The sequence below is a fragment of the Pinus tabuliformis genome, chromosome 7, assembly GCF_031772625.1.
Source record: "Pinus tabuliformis cultivar Carrire ecotype Pingquan chromosome 7, CPIR1, whole genome shotgun sequence".
Lineage (NCBI taxonomy): Eukaryota > Viridiplantae > Streptophyta > Pinopsida > Pinales > Pinaceae > Pinus > Pinus tabuliformis.
Window position 1 is genome coordinate 448,206,941 of NC_142293.1, and position 24,358 is coordinate 448,231,298.

The following is a 24,358-nucleotide window of genomic DNA, read 5'->3' on the forward strand; positions in this document are numbered from 1 at the left end:
CAACTATTTACTAATGTAAGGTTTTTACTTTTGAAAGTAAGAGGGACTTCCTTGCAGTAAAAAATAAACAAATTTATGCCAAAAATATGTGCATGAGGAGAAGAAGCGATTGAAACATTTATAATATGCCAATTTCATTGTATTAAAACCTATATTAGAGATAATTGAGTATCTATAGTGAGCTTAAAGGCCCCATCATCCATCAGTAGGGTCATGATTTTTACCATGTCCCACTGATACAATTGCCTGAAATGAAACTTGCAGCAATGGATAAAAACGTCCACTTTCTTATATGGAAGATGTAACCTCCCTATCTAGTAGGTAAGATGGAATTTTACAACTCTCATTTACCTTGAAGGCTTGAGAATGAAAACTTTAGTAAGGAATGAAGAAAGAAAAAAAACGGATAACATAGTGAAGGAATAAATACCACTGGCCATGAGAAGGTAAAGGGGCCACATATTCATTCTTGTCTATATTGACAAATTGTGTCGGGTTGGAAAATGTGTAGAGTAGTAACATAATTCAAAGAATCAAAGTTCAAAGAATATCCCTACAAAACAGTTGCAGGTTGGCGGTAGAAAACAATCAAGGTATGCATATGATGGAATGGTGTAGTTTTAGGAGGAAGAAATAAGAAAAGATATGACACTCCAAGAATTGGCAGGAGAAGAAAATATTTCTTCTTCTTTCTCTGGGACAAAGGGTTCTTCAATTATTTTGGATGAGAAGTATCATAATGACATAGTACACGTTGAATAAAATGGAAATAAGAAAAGATATGACACTCCAAGAATTGGCAGGAGAAGAAAATATTTCTTCTTCTTTCTCTGGGACAAAGGGTTCTTCAATTATTTTGCATGAGAAGTATCATAATGATATAGTACACGTTGAATAAAATGGAAACCCTTTATTTGAAGAAAAAGGAAGCTTGTGAATGAATTTCATGCTTTTTGTTCAACCCATGGAGACGACGTTAGCATTTTCTAGTGCTCTATCTCTCCATACAAATAATCAACATTTTATATCCTCTATCTTCACGTAAAAATAATTAGCCTTCTCTAGTACTCAATCTCTACATGAATATAATCAACCTTTTTGAGTTCTCTATCTCCGCATGAGAATTTTATACAAATCAAGTTATAAAATAATCAAATGGGAATAATAAATTTTCAAAATGGGAGCCGAATTGGACTTGAATTCCAATGGTTATACCACTATATCCTCCATGGAATGGGGACTTGGTGTGAGTGGTTTTGGGTGAATTAGATGAAAATTGCATATAAAGATGGATTAGAATTCGGTACATATGAGCAAGCTGTAATTGCATTAATGAATGAGATTCAAAGCCAATGGTCATTGCATTATGGATTTGTGCATTTCTGGGAGATGACAGATGTTATTTTCTTTTCCCCTTAAGTTTCAACCTTGATCAAGTCCTTTTTTCGCATACCAATGGGATAGGAACCATTATATAGATGTATGATGATGTAAATAACACAAATATATACAACTATATCCTCTAGAAATTATTTTTCTTTGATTTTTTGTTGTATGACCGAGTTGGGTCAAGACTGCTTTTAACACTGAAAAGTTCATATAAATTATAGTACATTCCTAAGAATTTTTGTTTTCTCATGTTAGCATGATAGAATTTATGTATCCACTAACTAACATTACATTTGTAAAGAATCTCCTATATATATTTTTTTAATCTTCTGTTGGTGAAACTCAATATTAAAATTCCCCTTAAACAAATATTTTGGTTTAGCATGGGAATACATATAAGTCTTGCTCCCTAGTATTTAACCAAAAAGAAAGAGGTTGAAGTAAGCGAATGAAAATACTGATTCGATAATGGAAGGCATTGTGTGTACTTAACATGGGGTAGTTGTTTCCTATTTAGTCATAGCTTATTATTAATATATGTCTGCAGCATCACTATAAAATGGTTGACCAACATATAACAGAAAGTTCTCAAGTTTGACTTCGTGAAGCTAAGGGTTAAAAAATTTACTTCATGCTTATTAGAAATTGAATCAATGGTTATTATGCACCCACATTCTCCTTTAAGTCGGCACTAGAAACTTAGGACATCTATAGGAACGTTGTTGTCAATGTCAATGAACACGATATGAGAGAAGTTTGCAGGGCTAACATAAATATTCATCACAAACGTATATTATTGACATGCAAGTGCAAAGGAGATAAAATAATTTGCAAACTAAGAAAACATCACTTTATAGGGTGAAAGAAACTATTAACAAATGGATTATGTACTTCCAATTCCATATAAGCGACGGGAGAATTTTGTCAAAAGGTTTATGCAAATTGTCTTCAAATATTTCCTCTTTGGTAAAGTGTCCTTCCTTTGAGAAATAATGTTTTCATTGTGTCATGTCAAATATACCTAGGTATTGTCATCAATCACATTTTGAGATACATATTGATATATTAGACAAAACTAGTTTGAAAAACATATAACACCACAACCCAAATAAGGAGGAGGCCTTGAAATTCCTAGGTTACAGAAGAAAATCACTTTAAACAACACCGTTAGGATTTGACAAAGTCTCCAAGTTGTTTTTGTAAAAAATGGTTTTCAATTCCACTGGGACTAAGGAGAGTCACAACTATGTGCTTTAGTTATTTCTTGTTAGAGATTATGCCTCACGTTTATGGTCCGTACACCATCTTAGCCTCTCTAAATGATGCTTTATTTTCTAAGACTAACGATGCAATAATAGAGGGAATATCTAGCTAATATTATTTTTGGTATCTCAGCACATTGTAGATCATATAACCCCTATGGATGCATATGGAGGTACAAAGAAGGTCTTGCAAACCCCTAGAGTTAAGGTCTATAATTCCCATCTTGGCTTTCATTCATTGTACATTACTCTGCTATGCTATAGAGAAGTATGAACTTAAAATGTCACATTGATTGTGTGCCTCTCTTTTGAGTAGGTCCATGGACACTCGCAACTTCGTATGGAAGGACAGAGAAAGTTTTTGCAGTCAATTCTAGAGAAGTTCAATTGCAACTTTATAGTATCATTACAAAGATGCAGGGAAAGCGAAACTAGAAGAATACAACTAGTGTCTAGATGATGATCACTGATGCAGGTGCATTAGGACGGGCACATAAAAATGATAAGTTATTACATTCATACCAAGAGCCTAGAAATATGATGGATTGATCATATGTCAAGGCTAGAACATTTAAAGTTTATTTGTGAAAAGTTTTCATATTTAGTTAAGATTAGTTAGGAATATCTAGTTAAAATACATGATTTTATAGCTAGTAGGTAGTTAGGGCTAAGGGAAATTGGTTCACATCCATGAACTCATTTCTTGGACATTTTTTTTTAGTTTTTGGGGAGAGAGGAGGAACATTTTTTGGGTGCTGGAAATTCTGGTGTGAGATTGAACTAAATTAAACAAAATTTCTTAAACCAATGGATTTTTGTATCAACAACTCAAATCTATAAGTGTGTGTGAGACAATTATTTTCATATGTGTTTATGAGGTTTGTAAACCATAATATTAATATCTAGAGATTGAAATTGATTTGGTCTTTAAATTTCTGTGTTGAATGAGGAATTCATGCACTGTATTTTCTCTTTTATTTACATTTAAATGAGAAACTAGAGAATCATATTTCAGTTAATATTCTAATCTAGTACTTTTGCATCCAATATTTTGTATTGGAAAGAGTCGTTTAACATTACAGATTCGAGAATACAAAGCACTCTATATCATGCCAATAGAAGAAAGAAAATTTTTAAAGGAAAATTGTCATCAAATATGCAGATCAATTTCTGATCAAAGGAAGATGAAATTCGAAATTATGGAATTTGGTCTTTTTGCGGAGTGGGGTATATTTGTTAGTTTGGGAGGACTTTCCGAAAATATGACTGGTTGTGGAGTTATGAAGGGATCTTTAATTTGTGTTCTTAAAGACTACGTGGCTAGAAAAAAATGATTTGTTGTTCCTCTTGTAACAACACAGTAGTTTGTTGTGAGAGAAATGATTTGTTTTTCTTCTTATATCAACATTGTATTTTTCCATGAGAGCAATGATTTGTTGTTCCTCATGGAAAAAAATTGTAGTTTTTTTTAGAGGAATGATTTGTTATTCATCCTGTAACAACATTGTAGATTTTTGAGAGAGCAATGATTGTCGTTCCTCCTATAAGAGGATTGTATGTTGCTGAGATAGTAGCCATAAATTTGTAGTATCAGAGCCTTAACATTGTTGGTCTCTATAGTATAGAGATATGAATAGATGAGCAGGAAGGGCGCAAGGTCACGGAGGGAGACCCATGGGTAATGTTGAACTCCAGGAAGAAATAAGGACAATGCAGGTTTGATTAGAAGCCATGGAACTAGGGAGACAATGGGATCGTGGAGGTGGAGATGTTAATGAGGTCGAAGTGGAACTTGAAGAAGAAGGAGCAGCCCCTATTGAAGAATCTTCTAAGTTTAAGTTGTTGAGAGTAGTATTGGGCTCAAGTTCAAGGCCAAATCCAGAAATCTTTATTTATGATGGCAGTTTAAAAGATGAGAATCTACTAGAGTGGATCAGTGATATAGACAAGTATTTTGAGTATGAGGAAATTGATGAGGATAAGACAGTCAAGTTGGTGGTGACAAGGATGAAAGGTCATGCTCCAGTATGGTGGGACAATGTGTTATGAAGCCAGTTCAAGAAAAGATAGAAACGATAGATCAATGCCTTCGAATTCAGCCTCTTCAAGGGGGCAACCTTCTTTACATTACATAAATGAACAATTCTTGGATGATTCAAATGACAAAATCTCCTTTCTATATATAGGAGTCTAAGGAGTCACAATATAACCTAGCCGACCTAACAATAATAATATAAAGCCACTAAAATAACAATAGAGGGATTCTATGGGGCACAGTAATAACAATATGGGGATAATAGTGGCACAACAATATTAATAAGGGATGCAACTAAAATATTAATGGGGTAATCAGTGGTATTATAGGGACCCAACATAATGTACATGATGAATGAAGGAAGAAGGACAAACCATTGATCAAGAAATGGGATAGAATGGTGGCAAAGATGAAGAGTAATTTCTTTCCAAAGGATTACGAGCTAACTCTTTACAAACAGATGGAAAATCTTAAACAAAAGATAATGGAAATGATAGAATACACAAAATAGTTTTACAAGGTGAATTTGAGAGCAAGATATGTAGAAGATACCCCAAAGATAAGTGTGTAGAGTTAGGAGGAATACTGATCATGGATGGATATGACTGACACGTAAGGAAAGGAGATAGGTAGAACAATATACGCCACTAAGAAAAAAATTAGTTTATATGGCGGAATAAATTGTAGGGTGTGGAGCCCGGTTATCTTATTTATTCATAGGTATCATTGCATGGGACCCCATTTTGTAATGTGGCGGCAACGCTGCCCATAAATGTGCACCACAAGAGGCATCCAAGGGGGGGGGGGGGGGCGATAACGATTATTTGGAGCCCCCGTTGGTGGGGGAACAGGGGCAGCGCCCCTGAAGCTAAATAAATAGATGCAAGAATTCCTTGTAAAATGTTATAATTTCGTAGTCAATTTGGGTCGTTCATTAGGGAGAGATCTGATCGTAGAATTTATGTTTAATTTATGGTTTTTTCCCTTTGAAGGAAAACCCTCGCTATATATGAGGGAATTGTATTTAGGCTATGTAGATCTATATTATGAGTGAGGAAGAGGAGATTAAGAGTGAAGAGTGTATTATAGCGGATCTGTTGTAGGTTGTATCCTTTCAGTTTGCTGGATAATATAAAAGGAAGGACTGGTTGTCTCTTCGTGGACGTAGCCCAAATTGGGTGAACCACGTATATCAGTGTCTCTCTTGTTTTATGTGATTTTTGTGTTTATATTTCTGCAATATATTTTATGTGTTCCATTGCTATCTAATATATAATTTTCTAACATAAAGTATTAACAATTGCATTCTATAGTTCATGTCACATATAAGTGATGGTGGAAGCACAAAAATATCAGGGAAAATGTCTTGCAGTAAGCACAAAGATATCACTTTTTAAAAATCACCTAAGAAGGTAGGTCTGATATCCAAAATCCAAATCAAGGTGGGAATTACATTGCCTTCTCCATTTCACTCTTCAATTAATGTTTAAACATATGCTTGCATTTTCTTTTTCACCAAAAGGATTTGGTACACCACTTCCTCAATTTGTTTTGAAATGATAAATGTGCATAATTATTTGTGGAGTCAACAGTGATAAACTCACTTCCAAGAAGATACTTATCTAAAGAAGCATACCAACAACATATGTCTATCAATACAAAGTTCAAACCAATAATAAATTTAAATTTAAAACCTTAAATAAAATTACAATGTCCCAACAACACTTTTGCATACCTCAGAATTGTTCAACGACGGGATAAATATATCAACAAAGACTTGTAATTTTTTCACGTCCCCACCAAGAACAATGTAAACTTTGAAACGGGAACTATAAACTCAAAACGGGAACTCTGGCCCAAAAACCCCAAAAAAACCACAAAAACAGTGCTCAAAACGAAAAGTGTGTATACTGGAACGATGTTTTTTTTTTTTAGGTGTCAATTTTGCGGTTGTTTTAAAAATGGTAGTGACTACGAAATTTTCCTGCAATAGCTTCAGAACGAAAGTGTTGATACTGGAATAATGATTTTTTTTTTTAGGGTCAATTTTCATACTTTTTAAACAATGCTAATAAAACCAACTTTTTTATGTCTCAAACCAAGTTAAATTTTAAGGAAAAACACATTAATGTTTCTGGTAGAATATCATTTTTCTTTCCTAAGTATAAATTTAACATGTTTTCAACCACAAAACTAAAAAAACATGACATTATGAACAAATTATATCACTGAATGAATTCAAAAGTCTTTATTTGTACACTGAATAAAAGAGACATTATATCTCTAATTTGATATTGCATTGTAGATATTTAAACAATAAAATTTATCATACTTAAGACATAATCCAACAACATAAAAATGCTTCATAACTTCTCATTTAACAAAATATGGAAAACATTAATTTTATTTGAAGATACGATGCATACATCAGTTATATAAACTGTCTTAAACAATTATTCAAAATCACTCATATTTTCTTGCACACCATCAGAATTCACATCTTCAGATGAGTGACTGGATGCTGACGAAGATGTTCCATATTCTTCTCTGTCATCAAATAGTGCCCCATCTGAGTCCACATGCATGCCCAAGATTCCAGGTTTCAAAAGTCTTCTAGATCTACGACTGGTTTCAGCAGAGTCCCATGTCAACACTGTTCCTTCTGGTAACGACCTTTTCAGAATCTCTGTCGTCTTGAAGCGAAGAGTTCCTCTCTTTGTTAAATTGAAGTCATAAACAAGTATGTCAACATCCTTCAATTGTAATATGTCTGTGCGGCGGCGATTTATATTTGTACCCTTTCTTTTTCTTTTTCCACCATTTTTTTTGTCAACTACCATCTCTGGCTTATACACACCATTGAATGGGTGTGTATTTGTGGCATACCAATGTACTTCAACACCTGTAACATCCTCATTTTCTGTAAAGACCTTTAAAACTTTAGCAACCCAAAATGGATAGCCATTGGGATCTCCATCTGCTAGCACTGCAATCATGCAACCCTCCTTAATATCCTGTACTGAACCCCTATAAAGGTCTTCCATGGCTTCACGTTGTGCACGAGATCTTCTGGAACCTATATACATCTCTCTTTCCTCTGCCTGTGAAGAATTAATAATACCTTGAGATTGTTGTTGTTCAACAATGTTTACTTCCTCATGTTCATTCGACACATTTTGTGGCCAAATAAATGGATTTTTTAAAGGTATATCTTCATTTATTGTTGTCGAAATGAGATCACTTTGATTATTGAAAAACGACTCCCACCAAACTGAATCAACAATGTCAAAGTACTCATATGTATATCTAATACATTTTTTAATTTCTTCCAGGCAATCAGAATAATTTATAGCCCTGTTCTGTCTACGTGCATTCTGAACTTCACCAACTGATTGTAATGACAATATTTTTGATGCAAATATTGGATGATCTGGAATGAACTTCAAAAATTGCAATCCTGATGACGGTGCCCACTCTGTAGTAGTTGAATACTTCTTGCCCCATATTAGTGTTTTCCCATCAATTTTTTTGATACGAAATTGATGTTGGAAGCTAATGTCATTAAGTTGTTCAATGCATTTCCCCTCACCATATGATCCTAGAATAAACCTTCGCATGTCAACAGTTTCTTCCAACACTTCAAAAGCAGGCTCTGGCATGTATGATTTCTTAATACATTCAATTAGTGATGGCAAGCTCCCAACTTCCTTCCTCCTCAATGTGACTGAAAAATGACTGAACATCTGATCAATATGGTCATGAGTGTGCCCAACAAGAAGGAAACCAACCTTTACCTTTTGAAAAATTCTCAATTCAACAAGCATGTTCAGATACCCAAAAACAATCTGATTTTTGTTTTCACGGCAAGTGTTGTCCAATTGTAGATACAAAACTTCAGGAAGATTACCAGACCAATGAGAAATCACATCATGAATTATGGTTATGGTCATATTTGCATCATTATGAATATTTGGAGCTGTGAAGTACACCCTTGGCAACATTTTCCCATTGAAGACCATACAACCGACCAAGTGAAACTGAATAAAATTTTCCTCTTGTAGATTTTTGGGTGTGCGAACAAAATGTGGTAAAAGTGTTTTCTTCTGGTCCATACCATCAATTACCAAACCCAAATATTTATTTAGATTATCATAACACTTCTTTCGATGCTTGTACAACTTCTTCCTTTCATTTGTTTGTTGTTCGCGATGCTCCTGAAGTTCTTTGACAATTAAATCTACACAACATAAAAGAAATTCATTAAGAAATATGTTTTCATAGTTGATGACTATACAATTTTAAAAGTAAAAGTTATGAACACTTACCTCTTTCTGAGCCTTCACATTTGTCCCTTTTTTATTTAAGAGAAGCACATGTACTGCAAATCCCCATCCTTGTCTTCTTAGGAATACGAACATTATTGAATTCTTTCTTCCATATCTTCACAAAATATTGATATGTAATAAAGTGGCCCTGTCCCTCAGCACTTTCTGCATATTCTTTGTATAAGTTGTAGATTTCTCGTCTTGAAAAATTATCTAGAATATGTATTGTCTCTCTATTTGGCATACACTCTCCATGCTTTGAAAAGAAATCTTTCATCCATGACATTGCAGTATTTGATAATGGCCCAAACTGTCTTTTATAACGTACTTCTGAATAAAATGTGGGATCCTTTTCGAAATTTTCTTGAATTCTCGAGAGACGAAAATTCCCAATTGAATGAAACATTTTGAAAGCTTTTCTACACAATAAAAAATTCCTAATATGATAATCATAACCTGACAATGTAGATTGCATGCAGCCAACTAAATATGAGTTTTGCATGCTTTTATTCATTGACAAATATCTCTTCCTGCTTTCTAATGCAAATGTGAAATCCATACGTTTCAAGCAATTTTTTTGGCAACATTCACTTGAAATGAGAGCGCTGATAGAACTTCTTCTCGTCAGATATTCTGCTCTACCCCTTGTATAACTAGAATAGCTTGCATCGATACGAAAAGGTCTGCTCCTGCTCCTCGATACAATATTTCTTGGCAACATCTCCATCATTGGATCATCATTTTTATAAGGACTTTCATCATCATTAAGAGGAACGTTATCCACACTATGATCTGCTCTGATTTTCAAATTTTGACTAAGAGGATACCCTTCATCTTCCCCTTCTTCAGTGCTACTATCATAGTCCTTAGAATTCAGACTAAATGGAAAATCTGACTCGATGTTTAATGGATATTCTTCCTCATGTACATTGTCAGTGCTACTCTCATAGTCCATAGAATTAGGACTATGTTGAAAATGTGGCTGTTTACTTATTGAAGATGCTAGATCCTGTCCTTTGTCACTGCTACCTTTATACTGATTAGAATTAGGACTAACTGCATCATCCTGTTCTTCATCACTGTTGCTCTCATAGTCCTTAGAATCCGGACTAAGAGGACATTGTGATACTCCAATGTTTTGAAAATCATCATCCCGCGCTTCATCACCGCTGCTCTCATAGTCCTTAGAATCAGGACTAAGAGGACATTGTGATACTCCAATCTTTTGAAAATCATCATCCCGTGCTTCATCACCGCTGCTCTCATAGTTCTTAGAATTAGGACTAAGAGGACATTGTGATACTCCAATCTTTTGAAAATCATCATCCCGCGCTTCATCACCGCTGCTCTCATAGTCCTTAGAGTTAGGACTAAGAGGACATTGTGATACTCCAATCTTTTGAAAATCATCATCCCGCGCTTCATCACCGCTGCTCTCATAGTGCTTAGAATTAGGACTAAGAGGACATTGTGATACTCCAATCTTTTGAAAATCATCATCCCGCGCTTCATCACCGCTGCTCTCATAGTCCTTAGAATTAGGACTAAGAGGACATTGTGATACTCCAATCTTTTGAAAATCATCATCCCGTGCTTCATCACCGCTGCTCTCATAGTCCTTAGAATCAGGACTAACTAGACACTATGACACTCCATACTTTTGAAATTCATCATCATGCTCTTCATCACTGCTGCTCTCATAGTCCTTAGAATTAGGACTAAGTGGACACTTTGACACTCCATTTTTTTGAAATTCATTATCACATTCATCATCACTGCTTCTCTCATAGTCCTTAGAATTAGGACTAAGTGGACACTTTGACACTCCATTATTTTGAAATTCGCCATCATGCACGTCAAAACTGCTGCTCTCATAGTCTTCGGAATTAGGACTAAGTGGACATCGTGACCCTCCATTCTTTTGAACTTCACCATCACATTCTTCAAAACTGCTACTCTCATAGTCCTCAGAATTAGGACTAAGTGGACATTGTGACACCCCATTCTTTTGAACTTCACCATCATGCTCCTCATCACCGCTGCTTTCATAGTCCTTAGAATTTGGACTAAGTGGAATCTGTGACTCTTTATTAATTTGAAATTCTCCATCCCCTCTTTCATCAGTGTTGCTCTTGTAGTCTTTAGAATCGAGACTAAGTGGAAGAATTGACTTTGTATTCATAGTGGAAGAATTCCCGCTATATTCATCAATATGAATAGAGTTGTTACGCGATGAAGATGTTGATGGTGTATAAACCGAAACTTCACCATCAGAGCAATCCATCACTTTCAAATAGAAAATGTTGAATGATACAAATGGAGTCTCCTAAGAATATTATATAGCTTAAAGAATGAAATATTCCCTCCAAAGTTATTCCCTCCAAAAATTTTCGCGAAAATATTTCCCTCCAAAAATTTTCGCGAAAATATTTCCCTCCAAAAGTTTGTTAGATTTATTTACCTTTATTATTTTATTCTACAATTGATTGAAAAACGTAAACTAATTTATTTTTATGAAATAAATCACTAAAATTCAAATTGTAAATCACAACTTGTACATTAATTATTCTAATAGTTAAAGTATATAATATTTACTTAACAATTATTTTTTTCTAATTTTTATAATATATTCTCAAACAAATTAATCCCACATTCAATCCGTTGTAAAACAACTCTACAATATTCTCTCTATAATAATGTAAAACAAACTATCCCACATTAATCGTATGGAAAAACATCTTCGTAATTTCACTTATATAATGAATTTCGCTATCACTATTACTCGCCTCACATCTAGGTTTTCTGAAGTCCCTTGAAAGACTCGTGAATTTGTGGGGCAGCGATATTGCTATCAAAAATATATACAACGAAGAATTGTCGCAATTGAAAGGTAAGTACAATTATTTTTTCGAAATTTTCATATTAAATTACTTTAATGAAAAATATTTTTTTTTAAAATTAAAAAATTTTCCAAGCCAAATTTTAATATTGCTATTTACCCCACCCCGCCCGCCACACCTCCCCCCTTCTCCAACCCCTGCCACCCTAACTCCCTCCCCCCCCCCCATATTTTTTTTTTAAATTAAAAAATTTTCCAACCCCAACCCACCCCGGGCCCACCCGGCACCCACCCCCACCCCGGCCCCCCTGCCCATCCCACACCCCACCCCGGGCCCACCCGGCACCCGGCCCCCCTGCCCATCCCACCTGCCCCTCCTCCCTCCCCGGCACCCCCGCCTACCCCGCCCCCACCCGGCGCACGACACAACCCCGCCCGCCCCTCCCCCTCCCCAGCACCCCCGCCCCCCCTCCCCCACCCGGCGCAAGGCCCAACCCCGCCCGCCCCCGCCCCCTCCCCGGCACCCCTGCCCGCCCATCCTCCACCTGGCGCACGGCCCACCCGGCGCCCACCCTCGCCCCGGCCCACCGGGCCGCCCCAGCCCCCGCCCCCTCCCACCCCCGACCGGGCCAGCCACCCCCGCCTGGGCCGCCCCACCCCCCTCCCCCTCCCCCTCCATCCCCCCCCCGGCCCTCCCCCGCCTGGGTCGCCCCACCCCCCTCCCCCACCCTCCCCCGCCCGGCCACCCCCGCCCGGGCCGCCCCCTCCCCCGGCCACCCCCCGCCCGGGCCGCCCCACCCGCCTCCCCCTCCCACTCCCTCCCCCGCCCGGCCACCCCCGCCCGGGCCGCCCCACCCGCCTCCCCCTCCCCCTCCCCCTCCCCCACCCGCCTCCCCCTCCCCCTCCCCCGCCCTGCCACCCCTGCCCGGGCCCCCCCCCCACACCCGGGCCGCCCCACCCCCCTCCCCCTCCCTCCCCCGCTCGGCCACCCCCGCCCGGGCCGCCACCTCCCCCCCCGCCCAGGCCGACCCACCCACCTCCCCCTCCCCCTCCCTCCCCCGCTGGCCAACCCCGCCTGGGACGCCCCACCCCTCCCCCTCCCGCGCCCCCTCCCCGGCCCCGCCGCCCACCCCGCCCGCCCTTCCCCCTCCCACGCTGCCTCCCCGGCCCCGCCACCCACCCCTCCCCCTCCCCCGCCCCCTCCTCGGCCCCGTCGCCCACCCTGCCTGCGCCTCCCCCTCCCCCGCCCCCTCCTCGGCCCCGCCGCCCACCCCGCCTGCCCCTCCCCCTCCCCCGCCCCCTCCCCCGCCCCGGCCGCCCCCTCCGCCCGCACAGGGCCACCCCCGGGCCGCCCCACCCCGCCCGAGGGGCGGAGCATCGATTCCGGGAATCAACGCTCCGCCCCTCGGGCGGGGCGGGGCGGCCAGGGGGTGGCGCTGCGCGGCGGCGCGCCTGCGCAGCGCCACCCCCAGGCCGCCCCGCCCCGCCCGAGGGGCAGAGCGTCGATTCCCGGAATCGACGCTCTGCCCCTCGGGTGGGGCGGGGCGGCCGTCGATTCCCGGAATCGACGCTCCACCCCTCGGGCGGGGCGGGGCCGCCTGGGGGTGGCCCTGTGCGGGCGGAGGGGGTGGGCGCGGTGGGCGGTGGGGCCGGGGAGGGGGAGGGGCGGGCAGGGTGGGCGGTGGGGCCGGGGAGGGGGCGCGGGAGGGGCAGGGGCGAGAGGGGTGGGGTGGCCCGGGCGGGGGTGGCCGGGCGGTGGAGGGAGGGGGAGGGGGGTGGGGCGGCCTGGGCCGGGGGGGGGGGGGGGGGGGGGGGGGGGCGGCGGGGGGGGGAGGGGGCGGCCTGGGCGGGGCTGGCTGGGCGGGGGAGGGAGGGGGGGGGGGGGGGGGAGGGGGGTGGGGCGGGCATGGCGGGGGGGGGCCGGGGGGGGGAGGGGGCGGCCCGGGCGGGGGTGGCCGGGTGGGGGAGGGAGTGGGAGGGGGAGGGGGGTGGGGCGGCCCGTGCGGGGTTGGCCGGGCGGGGGAGGGAGGGGAGTGCTCGGGCGGGGGAGGGAGGGGGAGGGGGAGGGGGGAGGGGCGGCCCTGGCGGGGTTGGCCGGGTGGGGAAGGGAGGGGGAGGGGGGTCGGGCGGCCCGGGCGGGGGTGGCCGGGCGGGGGAGGGAGGGGGAGGGGGAGGGGGGAGGGGCGGCCAGGGCGGGGGTGGCCGGGCGGGGGAGGGAGGGGGAGGGGGAGGGGGGTGCGGCGGCCCGGGCGGGGGGCCGGGGGGTGGAGGGGGCGGCCTGGGTGGGGTGGGGCGGCCCAGGCGGGGGAGGGAGTGGGAGGGGGTGGGGCGCCCCGGGCGGGGGTGGCCGGGGGTGGCCGGGGGGAGGTGGGTGGGGGCGGCCCGGCCGGGGGAGGGAGGGGGAGGGGGGTGGGGCAGCCCGGGCGGGGGTGGCCGGGGGGGGTTGGGGCGGCCCGGCCGGGGGAGGGAGGGGAAGGGGGTGGAGGTGGGGGGTGGGAGGGGGCGGCCCGGGCGGGGAGGGAGGGGGAGGGGGAGGGGCGGCCCGGGGGGCTGGAGGGGCAAGGGGGCGGGGCGGCCCGGGGGGCCGGAGGGGGAGGGGGGCGGGGCGGGGGGCCTAGGGGTGGGCTGGGGGGCGGGTCGGGGGAGGGGGAGGGCAATTTTGATTATACAAATAAAAAATTTATGGTATATTTTTGTTGTTAATTTAAGTTAATATGTTTTTTTATTTACTAATTTATGTGTTTTTCTTTTAGGAAAATGGCATCAAGGAAAATTTATGTGAATCTTTCTGGAGCAAGGAGTCTTAAAGGTGTATCTTGAAAAAACGTTGGTGAACGAACTCCACCTGAGCTCATACCTACAAATATGTCAACTGCTTTAAGTGATAAGAAGCTAATCTCAGATTGGAAAAGTTCAAAAGAGGTGAAATTTCCATCAAGAGCCTGGTATGTGAAAGAAAGAGAGAGCACAACTGTGAATATATATCTATACATTGATACACACAATAATAATGAAAATTTGGAGGTGATGGGAAAAGTCATAGATATGTGTTCGGTACCAAACACTGAAGTTGTTTACGTACTTACAAAAGCTGCCAAGTCACATGAAAGGATTAAATACCGACTATCATATTCATTATATGACAGGAGAGAGGTATCTACAAAGTTGTGTAAACAAATCGTAACTGATATGACACAAAACACTGTAAGTATTGTTATTTGTATTTTTATTTTGCGTTTTGAAAATGTCTCGCTATATTTTTTAACTTTGATTATATTAACATATGATATTTTGTTTGGCAGAATTTTGTTGAAAGCTGTTCAATTATGTTGGGAGGCATTCATTACATAGAGCATGATATCATGAAAGTTGTCAGCCATTTTTACTCAGTGTCAGAAGAAGATATGCAAAACATGGAAAATGTAGTAATTGATGATGCTACAAAACTACATCCAAAGAATCATAAAAAAAGGCCTCTGGTGGATAAATCTAGCAAGGGTAAACAAGTTACTTTTGAGGACGATGAAGTTGAAATTGACAATGAAGCATATGTTGCCATTACTGAAGATGACATTGAAATTGTGGAAGGTCGTAAAAGACCAAAAGTAACAATGCCCAAGAATAGATCTCTTGAGAATGTTAAGACGAAAGAAAGTAGAGTTGAAGATCTTGAAGTAGTCATTACCAGCAGTCAAGAACCTAGTGAAACTTCAAAAGAAAGCAGAGAAATCATTACACCAGGAGCTGATTTAGGTGATGGCATTATCAAAACAAAACAAAATGCCATTCGACAGAATTTGACAAAGAGAAACTTAGTTGATGGTGGTCGTACATTTCAGTTAAATGTCACACAAACCTATAAGGCAATTCAAAAAATGGAAAAGACAACAGATCTAGCGATTTATTCAGAGGTGTTGATAACATTTTCCAATTGGCATTTAGAACTGGAGATATTTGGAATTTGATTGATGACATTTTTAGCATGTGGGAAGACATTCGCATTAAAAACCAGAGGGTCAGAAAGTCTAAGCCATTGATATGTAGCAACAATAAATCAGCGCCTGAACTGAAGCAACTTCCAGACGATATGACCATCACGCCTTGGAGGGTGATGCAAGGAGTGAAAGATGAAAAAATTGTCAAAACAATATTATCTCGTGTGAAGTCGGGGGAATTATCATTGGAAGAAATGTCTGAAGAATTTCAAAAGTAAGTTTGCTGAATTATTTTTACTTATTTGCAGGATTATAGTTATCTTTTAACTAAAACATGTTGTTATTGGTAGTATTTGTTATACATATCAGTATATTAACTTTTTCTTAATTTATCTATGCAGTCACAAAGTTTACATGAAAATTCAAGAACAAATGGTTAAATTGTTGAATGAAGATAGTTGGGATGATGTTGTACGCAACTATCCAGATTCAAGTTCTACATCAACATTGAAAGCTTTTTATCTTGCATTTAAAAAGGTAATTTGATTTATACATTCAGTTTTAATCATCTGTGTACTATTTTTAATTTAAAACTTACACATACATTTGTTTGTTTGGTAAAAGATGAAGAAAGAAAATAATGGAGCACCAGACAGTTTCAAGACTTTTATTGAAAAAATAAAGATTGAAAGACTGAGAAAGCAACGTATTAAGAATGTTGAACTTGATCCAACTCTTAATCATTTCATTTGGAATGGGCTAGACACTATTCAATATCAAGTAATACAAGGCGACTGTGAAGACATTGCGAAACTCATACGAAAAAGGGATTATGCCCTCGTTATTGCAGATATTCCCCATGGTTTCAATATTCCAAACATTTGCTATGATATTGACCCTTATACTTATCAAGCTTTTAATAAAGTGGTGGCGGGATTTAAGTAAGTGACGTCATCACCATTATGGAGATTTGTGACATTTCATTCAGACACACAATTGGCAATGTTATTGTCAAGCTTCAAGGGGAAAACAAATTCAAGGATGCAGCTTACATGGTAAGATGTTTAAAGGTATATTTGATTAATGTTGAAAAATTAATTTATGTACAAGTTAATTGAACTTTTACTATTTTATGTTACAGGCAAAAGTCAAATCTTCTTAACAATGAAGATCAACAATTTATAAATGACTGTGAGTTCATTCATATTGATAGCTGGGCAAAAGATGATAGCCATATGTCTATGATTTTTAATCGGGTGGACAAAAAGAGTCATAGCCAAATACTGACTTATGATGTTGTTGTGAGAAAACTAACATATGAAGACAAAGAAATGAAAGGAGAGATAGTTAACATTTATCAGAAACCACAATTATTGATTAACTATCTTATAGACATATGTTCAAATGAAGGAGATTGGGTTCTGGATTTATTTTCTCGCTCAGGTACATTTTGCCACATGGAATTGAATTTCAATATGTTTTTTTTTAATTAATATGTCATTGTACTAATTTACTTCATTATTTTTTTGTGCTTGATAATTAGGTACAACACTAGCATGCTGCCTTCAAAAAGGAAGAAATTGCATTGCAATTGAGAAAGATCCATTACAATGCAATTTCATTCAGCAAAGAATTAATGCTCTTCAATTTCTTCCAGATGCAATGCAAGAAATTGGGTTGAAGAAAGGGGACTTTAGTGAATCACGTGTGGCAAAAAAGGCAAAGGAACCCCAACCACCATTACATGGAATGTATGGAAAGACACATATTGGGGGATTTGCAGACATGAAAGACCCATTAGAAGAGGAAAATGAGAAAAATGAGCAAAATGAAACAGAAAATATTGTGGAAGAGGACAATGATGAAACTCTAGAGGACGAAGAGTTTGGATTACGTGACATTCTTGATTAAATTTAAGTTATGCTTGTAACTCAAGCTTTGCAATGTTTTGACTTTGACATTTTATGAGAAGAATAAACACTCAATTAGGGTTGTTATACGTTCAATATTGGTAATATGTGATTTTTGCATTGATTTTTAAGTTAATCATTTTTTTTTGAAAAAAAAAGTAGTTATTATTATCTTTTTGACATGAAATTCATAAAAAAAACTATTATTTGACCATTTTTAGTTAATATTTTTGTATAAAAATTGTGATTTTGACATGTTAATTCTAGCAAAAAATTATCAAAACGTTTAGTTTTTTTGTTATATTTATGTTAAAAATGGTTATTTTTTATGTCCATTGTTAAAAAATGTTGTTTTTTAGAAACAATTATTTCATGTGGATTGAAAAATTAATTAAGGATGTCTAAATATGTAGATTATCTAAAATTCAAACTATCGAGTTTCTAATTTAAAAACGCAAAACATTAAAAACCCCACTAAAAAAAAAAAAAATTAAGATAGAGAACAAGAAAATATGAATACAATGACGACTTCAAAAACTATCAAATTTAGAAAATAATTTTTTACATTTCACACACTAGAAAATTTAAAGTCAAAAAATAGGTCTTTTAAAAAAAGGGTGTGATGCAGAATACTCACTTTTTAAAATCAGGATGAAAATCACTACCATTCACTACCATTCTAAAACTTAATGCACATGAAAAAAATTAAAGTTCCAAAAACCATGTTCTTAAAAAAACATGTGTATTCTGCATCAACACTTTTGAAAATCGGGTCATTTTTTTGCCACCTCTACAAAACGGGTAACAGTATCAGTTCCCGTTTCAAAGTTTACATTGTTCAAGACATGTAAAAGGAAAATTATGTATTCTTCTTACCATTTTCAAGAGCAAAGAAGTTTGCACAAATACAGTGCATAAACAATCAACAAGGTGTTGCAAAGGCAAAAGAAAATATGTATAGTTATTATATTCAAAAACAAGTTATTCTTAGTAATGCTCCAAATAGCTAACCAAAAGATGGCCATTTACAACACATCTACATTATGCTGCCACATCCACCTATAGATAACATGTTGCTAGGAAGGAAGTCCCATGCTCTCTGTTTCACCAACATTTACTGTGTAAAAATAGTTAAGCAATATGTAAAATATTAGGATATGACTACAAGATAAACTTGAAATAGTCAAATATTTTGGATAAAAAAACTATTCAATTCATGGAAGGAAATAGAAAATAATCTAAATTGTACATAATACACTTTCTAATATAATAATCATTATTGAAAAACAAAATAAAACTGAAATTTAAGAAAATACACCAATACTAATAGTGAAGAGAGATCTGCTCTTGAGATGGCCAATAATAGACTTCTTATAATTGTTTCATAACCAAGGCATGATTTTATTATAGCCATCATTTCCTTACAGGAATCGATCTTCTCTTTGAATAAGTCCTTGATCAATCCTAGAAGCAACTCCAGAGAGGTCTAGATATAGCTTAACAAGCCCTTCAAATTTGGCATAAAAGATAAATCATACAAAAGGCGAGGATAAGGCTACAAAAAATCCTCCTTGGAGGTATTTTGAATATATATAGATTTCTTTTAGAAGAAACTAGAATAGAGGCTTAAATAAGCATCATATTATTCAAGAAACCATAGAGAGAACACAATAATATCCTCCAACATCATTCAAAATAATCACAAATTTTGTCTGTAGAGATTTCATTGAAAATACTTAGGTCAAATACTACTGAGATCTACCAAGAAGAGGACCCAAACAGGTCCCAAAATAGACCTAAAATTAATATAAAAATTCCTCAGATAGGGGGAGGGTCTCAGAAAGGTCGAGAAGGGCCTGAGGAAAGGGCTAGTTTGTGTCTTAAATGATCCAAAAGGAAATGCAAAATAGATACAAATTAGCCTCATAAAATAAATCATTTCATAATCACCCAAGCTCCTCGCAAATTGATTCAGAAGTGGCCTTTAAAGTGCTTATGTAGTTCATATAATTTATTGCAAGAATTCAAGAATTATAATATCTTACTAGCCATCTTGGAGATTCTGGGATAATGGAGAGACCAATAAACAACAAAAAAATGGGAACTAGCTCTGCATCACCTCCCATTGACAACTTGTCTCACTCAACAACACATATTTTTTTCTTCTATCTGTGTTCCCGGGAGAGATCATACATATATTCTACATGAAATTTTGTGAAAAGTGGCCACCAAGTGGCCTGATTTTCCTTTTTGAAGGTGATATGTCATGCTATAAGCACTTTTCTATGTATTTTCTTTTTCCAAACAATGAAATAGAAACTTATGCATTCTTTCTTTGAAAAGATAAAACCAATTAAAATTTGCATACCATTCACCCTGTCAAATTCTTTTCAATCCAAAAGTTTCAAAAAATCAAATACCATTCACCTTAAAATAGCCCTTGCATCATACACACACATTGCAAGGCCCATCAAACACATATATATATATATATATCAATGTAGGCAAAAATAAGAAAGCAAAGTGCCATCATCCTTCCAATCTACTAGAAGCACATATCTCAATAAAGTTGAATATAATTTAGAAACAAACTACCATGACATATCCAAAATGCTTTACAGATAGCAATTAATGTTAATTTCATCCAGTGAAAGCACTGAAACGAAATGCCAAAAAGATGATTGAGGACTCAATTGTCAATAATAACCAAGTGCAATTTAACTGTTGCACTTCATGTATTAAACATTTCTCTAGTGTAAATTTGTTGACTTGAGTGAGAAGAAACCATCCTGACTGAAGCTCATGCCATCAGATCCTTGATATCCTTTCTAGGAAGTGAACCATTAATCTAAAAATTCAAGTAAAATGTTAACATTATTGAGAAAAACAACAAACTTATCCACAAAACATATTCATGAAAAAGGAACTGTGTCTTCCTTTTTTTCATGATTAAGTGGACCAACTTCAGAAGTACCACAATGGAAGGCATCCAACACAAGTGTTGAGTTAAAGGGCGCCCTTATCTCCAAATTTTATATATGTGTTGAGGTAAGCGGTACATATAGCTATAGAGGTATGTAATTCTATTATTTTTATGGAGGAAATACCAAATCAATTTTTGAATGAAACACAACTTCAAAAGGATGAATGGTTAGTGAAATAAACTTACCCCAAAAATCAAGTAGTAAAAAAAGGTTGAGTTATCTCGAACATTCACTATTTGAACTATTCACTAGACCTAAAACGAAAACGTACAAAATTAACACCAGATTCATACAAAAAAATCAACAAAAATACAACGAATAATTATTTATAAATGATCCAACCTATAGAAATACATAAGGAAAGAGAAATCAGAATGTTTTGAAAATATACATTGTTCAAATCTTTCACAAAATCTAAAAAAACTTTGTAATCAAATTCTTCTAATTTGTATATATCATTCCTAGCATTGTATGTGATCTAGGTGGATATTTGTGGCCACCCACCAAGTCCACTTAGACCCCCACCATTGTTTCTTTCAGGTTTTCAGTTTCCTTAATTGTAGCAAAGTTTACTACTTTTAGCAGCTTTTCGGGTCCTGAACTTCTGGAGTCGTTTTGAGGCCTTAAACAACGTTTTTTGGGAAATCTTGGAGCAACATGGGTGTATGGACCTATTTTTCTCTACCCAAACTTGTAGTTCTTCGATAGATCTTTCTAACGAGATATTGTGTGCGTCAAATGGATATTGTATGCCAAAGTTATGACCCCGGGAACTTGATGTACCAATTACCCAAACGGGGCCCATAGTTTGCCGTTTCATCTTCTAGGGTTAGGTTTTTGGATGTTTAGGGTTTTACATTATTTCTAAACAATAAATATGCCTTCAAGCCTCATTGTAACATGGTTTAGAGGCATGTAGCCACCACATCTCTTCTCATACATAAGCTACCATCGCCCTAGCTGGTTTATTTCCATTTCTGTTTGTAAACATGTTTCAGTGTTTTACATTAATGAAATGAAGTATTATTTCCATTTCATCTTTGTGTTTATGGTTATCTCTATCATTTGTTGGGTTCCTATTTAAATACAAATTAGTAGAATCAGAGCAGGCTGCTTTTTTCTCTATTTTTCTTTGCATGTCCCTAACAAGGTTGAAATACAAAGAGTTAGGGCTTGAACTGGTCGAACCTTTGCAAGACCAGCCTCACAAATCCCAACGGCCTCCCATTGCGGATCAAAAGAAAGACGAGGGGGTAGGAGATCTTATCAAAATCTTGCTCGAAGAAGCCCTCAAGTGACAAAGGAAAGCAATGATGGACAACTTTGCTTAGATCCTTCAGCAGCTACCCAGGGGCGACGCATCGGCTTCCAACATCTACTCTGGAAATGGCAAACCGTTTAAGGTACAAGTTAATTTTGAAATCCCCATATTCAAGGGTTAGATAGACGCAGATGCCATTAATAAATGGTTAAATATGCTAGAGGGTTATTTTTCTAATCATGATTTTTCCATTCGTGAAAAGATTATTTTCGCTCTTCTCAAAGAAGCCCCCCACGTCAAGGACTGGTGGGAAACCTACTGCGAGCAGAAGGATGAAAGTACAGGCTCACTATTTTCAGCCGCACCCACTTGGAATTCATTCTAGGATGCCATCAAGGAGTAGTACTACCCTGTCGGAAGCTATGAGGATCAATACATAAAGTGGACCACGCTGCGGTAGGAAAGGGACCAAGACCTGCCTGAGTTTACCAATATTTTCCATACCCTTTGCACAAAGTTGAGTATCAAGGATTCAGAGCAGCATTTGGTACTCAAATACCGCAGCTACCTGCACAAGTACATCTTGGAAGAAATAGAATTCTTGAACATCTCCTCGCTCGACATGACATATCGATATGCCATCAAGGTTGAGCAAAAGTTTAAACAGAAGAAGCAAGTCTTTGGATCTGCGAATCCGAAGCAAGGTAAAAGTGCCCCCAAACTGCAGAACAAAAGACAAAGCCAAGGTGGGGTGGCCCAATACAACGTGCCAAAGCTGCAAGCAAAGAACATTTCCACAAAGTCGAAAAAGGACACGGGAAAGTGGTGTAAGTTCCATAATAGCTCCACTCACAACACAAGTGAGTGTCGGGCCAGGCAGTCACTGGTGGTTGAGAAAAGGTTTTAGAATTATAAGCATGTTCTGACTCAGAGTTAGAACCTGACAAGAGGAATGAAAAAAGGAAGAAGATTATCAATGCGGAGCCCAACACCACCGATGCCACTATGAAGATCCAGAAGGAGGAACCTAAAGATCTAGAGGAGGAGCATCTATTCCACTACCATATGTGGGTAAAGGGCTCCCCACTATAGTTCATTTTCGGCAGTGGGAGCCAAAAGAACCTCATTTTGGAAGAGGTTGTAAAGCGGTTGGGCTTGCCGACCACAACACATCCACAACTATACACCATCAGGTGGCTTCACCAAGGATAGGATCTTCGCGTGAGCCAACAGTGTTGACTTCCATACAACATCAAGCCCTTCACAGATGAAGTATTGTGTGAAATTTCTTCCATTGAAGTTTGTGATGTATTATTAGGACAATCATACTTGTGGAAGCGACATGTTGTGTATGAATCAAGGTCCCGTGCTGTTATTGTTACTTTGGGAAATAAGTTGTACAGGATACCGGAGGTAGCACCGCCTACTGCCATCTCTTTGGTTACTGCAAAACAATGCAATAAGATCATTTCCAAAACTAGGAAATTTGTTTTCCTGATGATATTCCCTCAAGGAAATAAGAAAACGGTGACCACGACCTCCAAATAGGGCCCCTTTTCATGACAACTATATATGGACAAAGTCGTGCAGGAGTACGAGGACATCTTCACATCCCTCGTAGGGGTTCCTCTACACTGTCAGGTTAAGCACTCCATTTATCTAACCCCAGGTGCACCGCTACACAATGGACCAATCTATCGGTGCTCCATTCTGGAGAACGATGAAAGAAAGAGGCAGATTCAGAAGCTGTTGGAGAAAGGTCACATCTGTCGGAGTTCATCACCCTGTGGGAGCCCAATCATGTTGGTACAGAAGAAGGATGGGACTTGGAGACTCTGTATTGACTATCGGGCACTAAATACGATCAACGTCTGTAATAGGTACCTGATATCTCAGATTGATGACCTCCTGGACCAACTGAAGGGGGGAAAATATTTCAGCAAGATCGATTTGAAGTCAGGATATCACCAATTACCAATTGAACCCTCCAATGTGTGAAAGATTTCCTTAAAAGCCAAGGATGGTCTTTTTGAATGGTTGGTTATGACTTTTGGATTGACGAATGCTCCTGCAACCTTCATGAGGCTAATCGATGACATCTTGCGGCCATTGACCAACTCATTGGTAGTGGTATACTTGGACTACATCCTGATCTTTAGCCAGAGTTTGGAAGAGCACCTCCACCACATCTGACAGGTTCTCCAAACACTGCAACAGCACAAGTTATGTGCCAATTTGGAGAAATGCACTTTTGGCATGACCCAGGTTCAGTTCTTCGGATACATTATTGGTGAACAGGGGGTGCATGTGGATCCAACCAAGATCCAAGTCACTCGGGATTGGCCATCTCCAACCACTGTGATAGAGCTCCGCAACTTTTCTAGGTATTGCCAACTTCAACCACAGGTTTGTGTTAGG